Below are 13,543 nucleotides of genomic sequence, written 5' to 3'. Positions count from 1 at the left end.
TGTGCACATCAGGATTGCCCTGGGTGGGACTGACTTGATACTTTTACTTTGTGCTTTCTGCAGACTGTAATTTTCCACCTAATGCATGAAAATCTTAGATGATCAAATAGCATGAGTACAGGAGACAAGACAAGGTTGTGCTTCTGAGCTGTGAAGCTTTTTATCTGGTTTGCAATCATGGTAGAAATTATTAATTACATTCTTTAACATCCATTTCTCCCTTCTATAACAACAGATACCAATTCTACTCATTGTCATTGTGCCCAGATAAAACTCTAAAATTCCCAGCTTTCCTTACTGCTGGTTTTGGCCATGTGACTAAACTCTGTCCAAGAATACATAAGTGTTGATTGTGGCTTCAAAGTAAGCACCTTCAGAGTAGGAAGGGGATGGGGTCTTCTTTCTCATCTATCCAAAAGTGCTCCGAAAGTTATTAGGTGACTGTGTGGTGATCAGGAACATGAAAACCACGTGAATATCAGCGCAGAAAGTTAGGAGCTGTTTCTTTGATGACAAACTCAATTATCATACAAATCCTTTTCTTGAAATTTTTCAAGGACAGAAAATAGTCATCTATCATTCTAAGGCTTCTTTTGGTTGTTATATAGGTAAACCTAATTTTAGCTAATATGGTAATACAATTTATAACAGGATTGTGTGAGTGTGGGTTTGTATACAAGATAATTGATTGGACTTTACTTTTTCACTGTTAACCAAAGGGGTCAGCTTGAATCTTTCTCCATTCTGCCCCATCTCACCAACAGGTTGTTTTCTGTTGAGATGTCTGTGTGGTTCTTTCTGCAGCCCCAGATTCCTTATTTCTCTGAGTGCCAAATGAGGACCAAAGAAGTTTCAACTACAAGCTTGCATGTTCCAACATCATTGTTTAGACAAGGAATCATCATCTGCTCTTCTTGGGTTCTCCCGCATCTTAGGAGAATTGGTGCTCTGCAGGCTTTGTCTGAGCTCTGTGTTTTCAGGTGGGTCTTGGCTTTATCTTCTTGTGGGCCTCTCTACTGGTCTCTATATTGGGCAATTCCCTCCTCGTATATATTCTATTTGTTTTCTGCCTGTTGTAGCAAGGTGAATTTGGAGAAGAAAAGGGGTACAGATGTATTTCCTTCACCATTTTAAAACCAGAAGTCTCCTTAGTTTGTTTTAAAAATAATAATATTTAAAATAAAACAGGATATATGCTCATCAATCAATAGTAACTACTCTCTTTTTAAAAATATCTTTATTTCTTTATGTGGTGCTGAGGATCGAATTCAGTATCTCACACATACGAGGCAAGCACTCTACTACTGAGCCACAATCCCAGCCCAATACTGTCTACTGTTAACATTTTAAAGAATGTTTTTTCACCAAATTTTCTCATTTTCTCTCAATCTTGTTATCTAAATAGAGTGATAGGAAATACTTATATATGTGTAACATACATATATATATATATATATATATATATAATAGGTTATATATATAATATAAATTATATATATATATAATAGGTGATATTTATTTATATCACTTATTTAATTTTTGGGAACATGATCTAGAATATACTTAGTCTACAACAATATTTTAATTATTTGTTGGCATTCTACAATATGGATATACTAAAAGTTATTAACCAATTCCCTAGTTTGAGATATTAATTTTTCACCCATTGGCTATGATAAGTAATTCTGCAATGTACACCTTTTTTTCTTAAAAAACAACAAGCTAAGAATGCCTTATTTTTTACATTTTCTTAGAAAATTTTTGTACAGTGAAATTTCAGCTCAGGTCAGATGGTCATTCATTATGATTTAATAACTGATTATTAGGTTCTCATTATTATTCATGGTCAGTGAGGAGGCAGGATGGTAAATGGAGCCCTGTAACTCAGTAGTTATGTCATCCTCATTACTACAGTAGAAGCTATGTTCCTCAACTTACTAGCAGACCCAGACTGAAGCTTTTTATATAAACATAGGCAAAAAAGGCCCCAGAGTTTTAAGGGCTGGGAAACATCCCTTGCTGGGTACTCCTAACATCATAAGACCTAACAGTCTTCTCTACTTCCTATTAGAATTTTTAGAAAACAATTTTTTCTTTTAAACCAGCTTTAGAGCTGTAAAATAGATGAAAAATATTACAGAATTACCTTCTATTCCTTATTGTATGTCTCTTAAGACTAATGTCTTAGCCATAATATAATGGTTAAGAACACTATGTTAACATTGGTAACTTTGGAAACTAAACTACATGCCTTCTATGAAATTCACCAATTTTTCCATTAATGTTCTTTTTTAAATAGTAGAGGCTCAGGACAATTCCATATAACATTTAGTTTTATTTCTCCTTATTCCAGTCCAGCCTATAATAGTTTCTCAGTCTTTCCTCATCTTTTGCGATATTCACACTTTTGATTAATACTGCTCCCTTACTTTGTAGAATGCCATTCTATTGGGATGTGTCTAATATTTTCTCATGATTAGATTGAGGCTGTTTGTTTTTGGTGACAATACTACCAAAATGATATTATAACTTTCTCAATGGGTCATATTGAGTTCATGATATTGACATGTCTTATTGCTGGTCATGTTTACCTTTCTCAGTTGATTAAGTTGGTGTCTGACCATTTTCTCCCCTATAAAATTATTGCAATTGATAAGTATCTTGGGTGACATACTTTCAGACTATGCAAACACTATTTCTCTTCAAAATATTGCCCAGTAATTTTAGTATCCATTGGTGGATCCTTCCTTCAACAATTATTACTGTGATGTTTATCTAATGGTAATTCTGAATTTTTTTCCTTATATGTTTATCAATTGGAACTTGTGTGAAAGAGCTCTTGCTTTTCCGTCATTTATTTATTTGATTATTTATTATATCATTATGAACATATGGATATTTATTTTATTCTTTTGATTAAAAGCATGTATACAAAGTTATTTTTCTTTAGCCTCAAAGTTGCCTATCACATTATCTTTCATACTTACTTAAATTAGTTCTTCATATATTTGCATTATTATCCCTTTGTGCCATATATGTTGTGAATCTTTTGTCTCTGTCAGTTGCTTTTTGATTTTTCATTATAGTGGTTTTGTTATACAAAGCATTCAAAGACATTTATATAGTGAAATTTATCAATCTTGCTTTTTGTTGATTCTAGATTTTGAATTATCCTTAGAAAGCTTTTCCTACACAAAGTTTAAAGTAGAATTTACTCCATGGCTGCTTCTTGTATTTGTAATGTTTTATTTTTTTAAATTCAGCTCCCTAATTCATTTGAAACTTATTTTTATGGTTGATGTAAAATATGGATCTAATTTTATCTTCCTTCAAATGGCTATTGTTTTAAACATTGTATCATCCTCTGTGCTCCTGTGTGATAGAGTGCAGAGGAAATAAAATCATGTTTGTGGCTCCTGACAGCATTCCCTATCCAGTTGTTGGGTTGTATTGTTGTGGTGCTGGTGTGTGTTTTTAATAATGCCATGTAACTCTTAAGCAATTTCGTTTTTGATCAAGTCCCAAATCTGCCAGGCTGTTCTCTCTTCCTAACTGTGGAAAAATGAGACAGTTACTTGAACATTTATTTGGTAAGTAAAGCAATCCATTTCCTCTGTTACCATGTAGCCAGAGTTTTTGTGAATATTTGGGGTCTGTTTGGAAGAGGGGGTCTTGGCTACAGCAGCTGGGGGCTTCATTAGCAGGAACGAAATAAAAGCTTTTAAAAAGAGTCTGGAGTTCAGGTGACTGTTTGAATCCACTGTTTTTCCTGATAACCTGCAGCTAGGAGGGAAGATTTCACTTCCTGTTTACCCTCAGCCAGGGGAGAAATGTTCAGGGCATTGTCACTTGCTTCTATACCTTTAACTGGGTTTGTTTGGATCTTAGGACTCTGCGTAGGAGGTCTGCTTCTTGTAAGTTAATGCAACTTCTTGTTCTTAGAGTCACAGAGCCCTACAAACATGGGGTGGGGGCAGGGAGCTAACTGTTGGTGTGTGTGTGGGCATGGGGGTGTCAGTACTTAGTTTTAGGGTTACTTAAACGTAGTGCAAAATCCCATCCACCACCAAACTTGATTTCATTCAGGACTCAACTGATCAGCAGAGTTGGCCTTTTTCCACACCTGACCCACACATCTGTAAGCACGCTGACCTGACTTGGCTTTATTTGTCTTTTTCTACTTTTCCCCTGATCTCTGGATGCTGTAGCTAGAATTTAAAAGTGAAAAAAATGTCCACTTTTGCTTAGCGTTACCTTTAGAATTCCCTTGGAAATTCATTCCATACATTTCCAGCTGGGAGACCAATTCAGCAGGATTTTAAGTGCTAGAAATATATTCAGTATCTGTGTTATGCCAACTTGATGAAGTCAGTTAATCTTTTTTTCTTTTTAAAGTAGTGTCCAGCCACCCAAATTTTGACACCAGTTGGATGAAGGTCCATTGAATAAGGAGAAATGCACCAGATTCTAATTTGAAGTCTAAGGTGGGTCAGCATCTTAGAGTCAAAGTGCAGAGGGTGGTGATATTTTATATGAAACAGCCCACCCCCAACTTAAGTTCAGACACTTAGCTATTTTCTTTGTTCTTATCTCCTTGCTCTAAATGGAAATTTCATATTGAGCTTCTCATGCTCTTCCTAGAATCAATATCTAATCACAAGACACCTGGTTTGGTGCCTTCAGTGTTTGCATAATACAGTGTTTGTTGGGCTGCAAGGAGACTTAAGGACAGAGCATCTGTCCTCTAAAAGCTTGCATTAAAATGGCTCCCACAGGTTTGGAAAGCTAAGACCTGTTTTCAAGTGTGCTGCCCCAGCACCTTCCCAGCCCCTGGATCAAGCTGGTCACTTTTCCTCTGGTACTGTGGCCATCACCAAGCATGGGTCAGTAAAAAGTTAATTGCTTTTCAAAGTAGCCTTTATTTCCCACTTCCTAAGAGGAAAGAATGTCTGCATTGCAGCAGGACGAGGTAGAGACAGCATTGTGGGCCCACAGAGCATCCCAATGGGCTTCCTCTCTCTCGCTCTTGAACCAATAGACTGGGAGGAAAGGTTAAAGATTGACAGTTGCAGTGGCCGGACTGAGAAGGGGTGTTCTGGAAATTTCTACTACCATCTTTGTTCCTTTCAGGAAAAGCAGATCCCCAGGCTGAAGAGTCCTACATTTCATTCCTCGGGCATCCTCCTTCCTCCCCCCTTGCTTCTCTCATCAAGGTAGAATGTTCTTCTGCCACATTGCTAAATTGCAGAGGATGAACATAATGATGGGCTGTTTTCCTTTTTTCTTCTGCCTCCTCGGTCCCCAAAGAGAATGACAGCTGCATGGAACAAACACAGACACACTGGAGCTTTTGATTCCTTTTTTTCCCTCCAAGACCCTCCAGGATGGATGCACTTTCTGCTTTGGGAAATTAAGTGGTATTCACGTGGGGGAGGGGGAGGGGGAAGCAATGGCTTTTATTAGCTCCAGAAAATGGTCAGTGTTCAGTCTTTAACTAGGAATTAATTACATATAATCACTCAGTAAACTTTCTTCAGAGTTTTTTCTAATTGCTGAGCATGAACTTAGTGAGGCCATTGGAGCCAAGTCCAGCTACTTTTGTAATTAAGAGCTCAAAGATTTGAATCAGAAAGAAAGAAACAATGAGGGCCTCTTGGTTATAAATTTGGGATTTAAACAGTAGTCATTTTCCTTTCTTTCTTGTAACCACTTTTCTTTTAAACAAAACATCCCCCTTTTCTTTCCCTGGAAGATCCAGTAGGGATCTTAGAAGTAGAAGATTGAGTCACTCTTCAGAAAGCTGGGTGGCAATAACCTAGCAAAACCTACAGGCAGGGGTGGGTTTTGGAAGGACCAGCCACTTCCAATGGGTGACCTTCTTTGTTTCTTCGGCCTTCTCTCCCCTTCTGTCCTCTGGCAGAGGCAGCCAAACATTAGTCAGCCCTGGATCTTGTTTTGCCTCTGGTTGATTCTGAAAAGAAAGATACATTCAAGGGGGGCTTCCCCACCCTGCAGCAGAGACCTGAAAGCCGGCCTGTTTGGAGGCTCCAAGTTGTTCTTAAAATGCACAAACAAGTAAGGATTCACCCTTGGCCTCAGGTTGCTGCACTGGGGCTGCCCTTCCCCCCACCCCCTGCTCTCCTTACAGACAATCAAGCAGGCAGTGGCCACGCCAGGTCTGCAGCCTGAGCCTGCCAGGCTGGCCCTCCCCATCACGGTCACCTACCTACCAGCCGGCACTGAGCCAGTGCCCATCCTCATCCTCGCCCTGGCTTGGCCCTGGGCTCTATGCCCTCTTTCTCGCCTGGAGCAAAATAGCAGTCACCTTGAAACTCCTCATTCCCAGCTCTGGAGGAATCCTGAGGCCAATTCTCAGACCTTAACAGTAAATGACATTATCCACCATGAGGCTATTAGTTTGGCCTCTGAAAAATGGGTTTTGGAAAACTTATTGCTCATTCTCAGGGCCCTGTTGGGGGTGGACAAAAACCTAATTTGTGAGTATACTGTTCCTTGGAGAGGGGAACCTGGGACTTAGGATTTCTCTTTTGCAGACTGGGGTTGTCTTTCCTTGATGTTAACGTCTTAGGGGTGGCTCTGCAGAGGGCTGGGTGGATGGTGGCCGTTTTCAGGCTTATAAACAGCCTTTTAATTTTACCTTGGCCTCAGCCTGTGGTGCAGCCCTCCAGCCTAGCTCTGCAGATGCCTGCTGTTCCAGAAGCACTTTCATTTTACCTAATTTGCAGGATGGATGCAGAGCTGGCCACCCTGCACTGAGAAGGGGGCGTGGGCTTCTACCCACCCCCACCCTGCCCCCACCCCAGCCTGCTTCCTGGGAACATTTCCTGTTTGCACAAACACTTGTCTGTCTGCCAGTGTGATTCCTAACCTTCCACCCACCTAGTTCAAGGGCAAGAGGGCCCCATCCCAGAGCCTCCTGTTGAAGGCTCAGAATGTGAAAGGGAAGGCTTTTTCTCAAGAACATTCAACTTCACAAACTCTCTCTCCCTGTCACTGCAGGTTCTTTTTTTTAAGCTTCTAAGCCTTGGGTTGTTGGTGTCGTTTGGTCGAGCTCTTCCTGGTTCTGATATTTAGGAAGGTGGCTTTGAAACTAGTAGGGCTGCTTAGACACAGGCTCAGCTATTGAACAAACTGCTACCATTTTAGCTTCAATCCAGGAATGAGGCAGTGTTGTCAGATGCCATTTTAAGAATCCTGCATAAATAGCTTAGCCACCGACGACTGTTGTGTTATTGTATGTTAGTGAGGTGTTTAAATTTAGCAGGCTGCTCTCTTCTGATGAAAACCATTTGTAACAACATGTCAGTTGTTTCTTTGGTGATTTGTGTCACTGGCTTCTCTACAGATGCTGTGTAAATTAAATTGTTAATGGGGTCCAATATTGGAATGTTAAATGTGTTAATATCCTGATTTAAACCCAGACCAGCCTCCTTCTCCTCCTCTGCTGGGACTAGTGAGTGGAGGCCCGGAATTCCTGTGATTTAATCCTGAGCTATCATCTTTTCCTTTCTGCCTGCCGCCCATCCTGAACTCTTCTCCCAGCAAACCTGGGGCACTTCTAAACACATCTCCATCCTACACTGGGGTTCCAGGCCCAGGTCGGCTTTCTGGACTCTTTTGCCTTGTCACTGTCTCAGACAGCCTGACAGAGACAGGATGTTCTTCTCTAGCCTTCTTCCTGCCCTGGCTTGAGTCTTCCCAAAGGAAAACTCCAGCCCTGTCAGTTGGCGATGCACCTCTTGCTCCTTGTGGAACTATGGTCTGATGGAATCGCATTCTGAGTGGTGGCTGAGTGGAAAGTTCTAGCACCTCAAGCCCTTCTTCACACCTATAAACTCACAACTTCACTTCTTCCCTGGGCTTGGCTTGGGAGGTGGTATGGGGGAAGATCTGGAATGGCCCAAGTTCCAGCAGAGAGGAAGAAGGTTCTGGAAGACTTTCCAGCTAAGGGTGCTTGCTTACCTTCCTTCTCTCCCCATCCCTGACTCTTGGCAGGGTCTTTCCTCATTCCACATTTGTGGGGGAGGATAATTAGTCACAGCTCCAGAGGGAGCCAAGCCTTCTCTACAAGGATGCACCATGGGGGGCTGAGGGGTGCATACACCCCTAATTTGTGGAGTCGATGCTGATTGTTGGAATTGTTTTGCAATCAGCTCTTTCTTCTTCTAGTCAGTCTGGGTATATTTTACTACTTTGTAATTTAACCTGTATCTTTCCCCCCTCCTTGAGTTCCTGCCTCATCAGAGAATTGTAAGATTTTAGCAGTCTGGGAAATACTCACTGTAGAGTTTAGAGATGAAACTCTGGGAACTCTGTGAACCCTTCCTGCTGCCTGATTTTTAACCCAGTGCTGGCAGTGAGAAGCTTGTTTATTTGAAGGCTGGGTTCTCATGAGCCCAAAGGAGTAGGTTGTAATTGTGTATCCAAAAAGATTTGCTTCTTTGCATACCCAATAGCATGACAACTGGAATAGTAATTTGACTTAAAAAACCATCTAGTGTTTTAAAGGAGTCCTTTAGGAATCTTAACACTGTGAAATCAGGTTTGTTCTTTCCCCTATGGTGGAGAAGGATGGGGGTTTGTCTTACTGATGGGGTGTGGCTAGGCTTCTCAGCGGCTGCCCCCAGGCAGGTTCTATCCCTCCTAAACATGAACATAATTTGCTCTATTTCAGCTTGGCTGAAGAGGAAATAAAAACAGAACAGGAGGTGGTAGAGGGCATGGATATTTCTACTCGCTCCAAAGGTGAGTAAAATTCTTGCATTATCTATTTCTGCACAAAGGAAGGAATGGGGGTTTCTTTTTATTGTTGGGGAGCCGTGAAGTGTGGTCCTCTGAGCTGGCATTGCAACAGTCCATGAATTGTGAGATGTGGACCCTTTAATGACTGAACCTAACTTCTGGAGAAATCTTTTGATTATCTTTCCCCTGCATGTATGCTTAGGTGTACCTACTTGTCAGGAATTGTCCCGACATTAGGTTTTGGGCATGTGTTGGGCCTGGAGATGGGCAGCTGCTGCTGGATTCCTGATTTTAGAATAGGCCTCTGGGATCTCAGAAGTGGGATGAAGTTGCCCTGGTGCCTTGGGAAACGGTGGTTTTGGGTCAGAGATGAGAAGGAAGATCTGGGCTTTCTGGAATGCTGGGAGCAGTGTTTGCATTTAGGGCAAATTGTGGCACATTTGGGCACATCCAGGCCCCATCTACCTGTGGAGACGCCTCTTCTCGTCCTATAAGCATGGGGAACTCTTCTCTTCATCTCACGCCTGGGTTCTCCTGACTCGTCATCGGTGGCAGCCCCTCTGCTGCCTGAGTGACTGCTTTGGGTGACCATGGCCTCTCCCTGCTGGAGCTAGGAGGATATTAAAAAGTGTCTCTGTTTTGCTGGCCCCTCCACCAACCTGCCAGCACCCTCCACCAACCTTCCAGCACCCTCCTTTCCAGTCTGAAGTCCCGGTGCCCTGCCTCCCGGGACAGCCTTGCTCCCTTCCTCTTGTGACATCCTGTTCTCCTTGGGCCATTTCTCCCGACTCCACTCTACCTCTCTGGCCTCCTTCTGTGCCCTCCTTGGGGCTTGTGTGCCCTCTTTCTGGAACATGCTGCCCTAGGACCTGGCTGCCTGTGTCTTGTTGCTTGGATTCCTCCCTGAGGGTGACTTTTCTCGGCCGCCTGGTCTGAAGGAGTCATTCCTTCATTTTCTGTCATTTTTTGAAATAAACTTTTTGTGTTTTAGAGTCACTTTAGATTTCCAGAAAAGTTGTAAAGACAGTGCTGAGAATTCCCACGTCACCTGGCTTGCGAGCCCACCCCACCCTGCTCCTAGCATCCTGAGTGCGAAGCATTTGTCAGAATCCGAGTCGGGGTGGCATGTCATTACCAACAAAGCCTTTGCTGTGTTCAGATTTCCTTAGTTTAGCCACTGAGGCCCCTTTCTGTTCCAGGCTCCCATCCACCATACTTGGTTGTCTTATCTCCTCAGATTCCTAGCTGTGACAGGTTTTCAGCCTTGTTTTCGATGACCTTGACAGTTTTGAGGCGTGGGCCAGGCATTTGGTAGGTTGCCCCTTCCCTGGGTTCATGTGGCACGTCTAAGGATAGATGGTGAGTTGATAACCTCAGGATTGACGTGATGGGATTTGGGGAGAAGAACCTCCCAGGTACAGTGCCATTTCCGTCACATTAAGGGTACCTGTTATCAGTGAATTACATCAGTGCTGATGTTGACCTTGGCCACCTGGCCTTGGTGACAGTTCCTTTGCTGTTCATATGGTGTCCTTTGTGGGAGGCCCACTCCACCTACTGAGGGTGGAGGATCTCAAGGAAATTATTTGGAGCTTTTCTGTGTGGGAGGTTTTGTTTCTTCTGCCCTGTTTATTTGTTTATTTAATCCTTTATGTGAGTGTGAATTTAAGGATAATTGGTTCATACTTTGGGTTGTAATACAATGCTAATTATCTATTTTATTGCACATTGTTCCCATTTTGGAAGTTGAATCCTCCTTCCCCATAATTGGGGATTGAACCCAGGAACCCTCTACCACTGAGCTACATCCATATCCCTTTTTATTTTTTATTTTGAGATAGGGTCTCACTAAGTAGTGGAGGCTGGCCTTGAACTTGAGATCCTCCTGCCTCAGCTGCCTGAGTATCTGGAGTTACAGCATATGCCACCTCACCTAGATCTGTTTTTTTTCTTTTTCTTTTTTTTCTTAATTGGAGAATGGTATCAGAAATCAAGATCTGGGGCTGGGGATTTAGCTCAGTTGGTAGAGTGCTTGCCTCACATGCACAAGGCCCTGGGTTCAATCTCAGCACCGAAAAGAAAAAGAAATCAAGATCTGTGTGCTGGGCATGCTCATGGTTCCTGGGTGTCTGTGCTTCCAGGTTCTCTGATTGACAGCAGGGAAACATTTACCTGTGTGGTCACCAGGGCATAGGCATCTGTCTATCCATACTCCTGCTTGTACCCATCTGTGTTAGCTAAATGTGAGATCATGAGATCCTGCACTTGACTCCATGCTTTCCTATTCCTGCACGGATTAGCTCTAGCTTCGTCCCCTTAGTTGAAATCTTCCCCTTCAGCAGTGAGAAAGGTGGCTCCTGCTGTCTGCCCTTGGTGTACCATGTCCTGGTGCACAGTTAACCTGATCTGTGACATACAGCTTGACGAATGACCGAGCGAACACTTGGGTCTATTACTCAGGTCAAGATAATCGAGCATAGTCAGCATCCAGAAGGTTCCTTGATCGCTCTGATATTGCTCTCATACTGTATTTATTGGTTTTTGTGCCAGAATGCGGATATTTTAGAAGGGCCTGGGCCTCCATGCTCACTCCTCCTCTCCCTTCAGGGGTCAGGAACCGCAGAGGTTTCAAAAGCCAAACTCCTCCAGCCAGATTCCCTGGTTCTGGGTTGCCTCCTCCCTAGTTCAGTATTTATTCTTTGTGGCTCGGTTTCCCCACCTGGGGGTGACAAGGATATAGGGTTAGTGCTGAGGTGAAGTTGCCCACCTGTAGAGTGCTCGGAGTGGAGCTGGGCCGTGGTGAGGGCTGAGGGGCTGGCCACCATTGGAACAGGCTTGCAGAGTCGGGCGTGTCCAGGTGGGCCGCCAGGGCAGGTCCTCCTCACTGTTCTGCTCTCCCCGCATCTTCAGCCTCTGGGAAGAGGGTGTGCAGGGAGATGGGAAAACGGTATCCAGACTGACCCCTGCTCAATAGGGAAGGATCATGTAGGGTGGCCTCGCAAAGGGCTTGGGACCTCTGTCTAGAACACGACCCCGGTCACCGCCCTGCACCTGCCTGTCCTGCGGCCCCCAAGGCAGTGGGAGAGAGCTGCTCTGCCGTTGTTTGGGATGAGCTCCCAGGTGCTCTGTACTTTTCTTGGGTGGGGAGTCCCTGGAGGGGCTCACCTTGTTTTAAGGGTGACCTTCCTCTTTACTGGGTGTTTCTTGGAGGCTGTCCCTGGGCAGAGCTGAGTGCTCTTTCCTGGGGAGGGTGGGTGTGGTGGGGGCTTTTGTGTCCAGGACACCTTTCTCACAGAGCCACTGGCACCAGGTGAGGTAGTGACACATGTAGTGGCCTGGGCTTGACTGGGTTGCTGAGACATCAAGATCCCAAGTCTGTGTGCACAAAGGTCTCATTTGTTTTTTCTGTACCAGGGATTGAACCAAGGGGCGCTTACCCACCGAGCCTCACCGCCAGCTCTTGGTATTTTATTTAGAGATAGGGTCTCACTGAGCTGCTTAGAGCTGTACTACACTAAGTGGTTGAGGCTGGCTTTAAACTTGGGATCCCTTCCTTCAGCTTCCTGAGCAGTGGGGACTTCAGATGTGCACCACCGTGCTTAGCCAACGGGACATTTGTAAAAGTGGAATAGGACAGCTGTGGAGCCTGATCTCTCTTTAGCTCCAGTTACCTCTGAGTTTGTGGCACAGGGCTCCTGACTCAGTGAATGCTGGCTACTCCTCCAGCCTGCTTTTCTCTTTGGGAAAGTCAGTTCTTTGGTCCCACATGACACTTCCCATCTGTGTTCTTTGGTTATGAGCCATGGAAGCCAGCTCTCATTTATTCGGATAGGAAGATGGTCAGCAGGCTCCCAGGAAGGCCAGTGGTCCAGGTGGCTCTGGGGAGTGGAATCACTCTGTGCCTCTCAGGAACAAATTGAGTCTATGTGTCATGTGTCTGTCCTTTGGTTAGGGAAGGGGCCCACCAACACCATCCCCTCCCGGGAAAAGAGAGTTCTCAAAAGGAGTGGAAGGGACCGCCTTGGCATGTGGGGAAGCTGGAAGCGGTACTCTGCTGGCAGTTAGAAAACAGTCCTGGGCCGTGCTCTACTTGGGAACCTTGGACACTGGTGATTGGCCCAGAATTCTTCCCTCTTTCTCCGGTGTCTGCTCCTTACAACCTTCCAGGTTATCTGACTGGATTTCCTTCTGTGTCCTCTGCCCAGCGAGCTCACCTGTTAACCAAGTCCCAAGTCACCCTTTCCATTATGCCAGCCTTGGCATTTTTCAGAATGTTAACTTCTCAGAAGACAAAGCTTTCAGGTTTTCAAGATGACACTGGACATTCGTATCCAAGGAAGTGTCATCTAGATGCCAGGGGTGTTTGCGGGGCTCATGTTTTGTGAGTACTTACTGGGCTCACCAAAAAATTTGCAGATGACCACATTTGGTTCTATGATAAAGGCTTTGGTGTAGGTATGCTGTCCCTGTTTTGTAGTGAAGGAAATCGAGGCTCCTATGAGCTGACAAGAGCACTGTGGTCAGACTTTATCTTTGGCTTTAAGCCTTCCACTTAACCATGGACCATATCCAAAGATTCTGAGTTAAATACGTGTAGGGCCCAGCAAGTAGGTCAGTGGCATGTGGGATTCTGGGGACTTCTGTGAATGCGCGTGCATCCATTTCATTGTTGACCCCTAGGGATATGGCCTACCTGGTTTAGAAATGTGGTAAGAGAGAGGAGAGATGTAATCTAGGTACACCAGCTTTTCAAAGACTGGATGAATTTAAAAAAACATAT

At 44.1% G+C, this 13,543-nt stretch overlaps 1 protein-coding gene across 4 annotated transcripts in view; it reads left to right on the top strand.

Annotated features, from left to right (window-relative positions):
- The first annotated feature begins 3,053 nt into the window (after positions 1-3,053).
- The window catches only part of LOC110597360 (MYND-type zinc finger-containing chromatin reader ZMYND8-like), an 82,738-nt gene continuing 72,248 nt past the window's right edge, over positions 3,054-13,543 (top strand). For 2 of the 4 annotated variants that reach the window (XM_078037284.1, XM_078037283.1), the window contains exons 1-2: positions 3,069-4,484; positions 8,696-8,766. The gene's annotated coding sequence lies outside the window, so the exon portion shown is untranslated. Of the gene's footprint in view, positions 4,485-8,695; positions 8,767-13,543 lie in introns of all 4 variants that reach the window. The other 2 variants (XR_013433850.1, XM_078037286.1) reach the window with 2 other exon arrangements.

This window comes from Ictidomys tridecemlineatus, unplaced genomic scaffold (genome assembly GCF_052094955.1).
Source record: "Ictidomys tridecemlineatus isolate mIctTri1 unplaced genomic scaffold, mIctTri1.hap1 Scaffold_70, whole genome shotgun sequence".
NCBI lineage: Eukaryota > Metazoa > Chordata > Mammalia > Rodentia > Sciuridae > Ictidomys > Ictidomys tridecemlineatus.
Note: the sequence above shows the minus strand (reverse complement) of the source record. Positions and strands in the feature narration are given on the sequence as shown.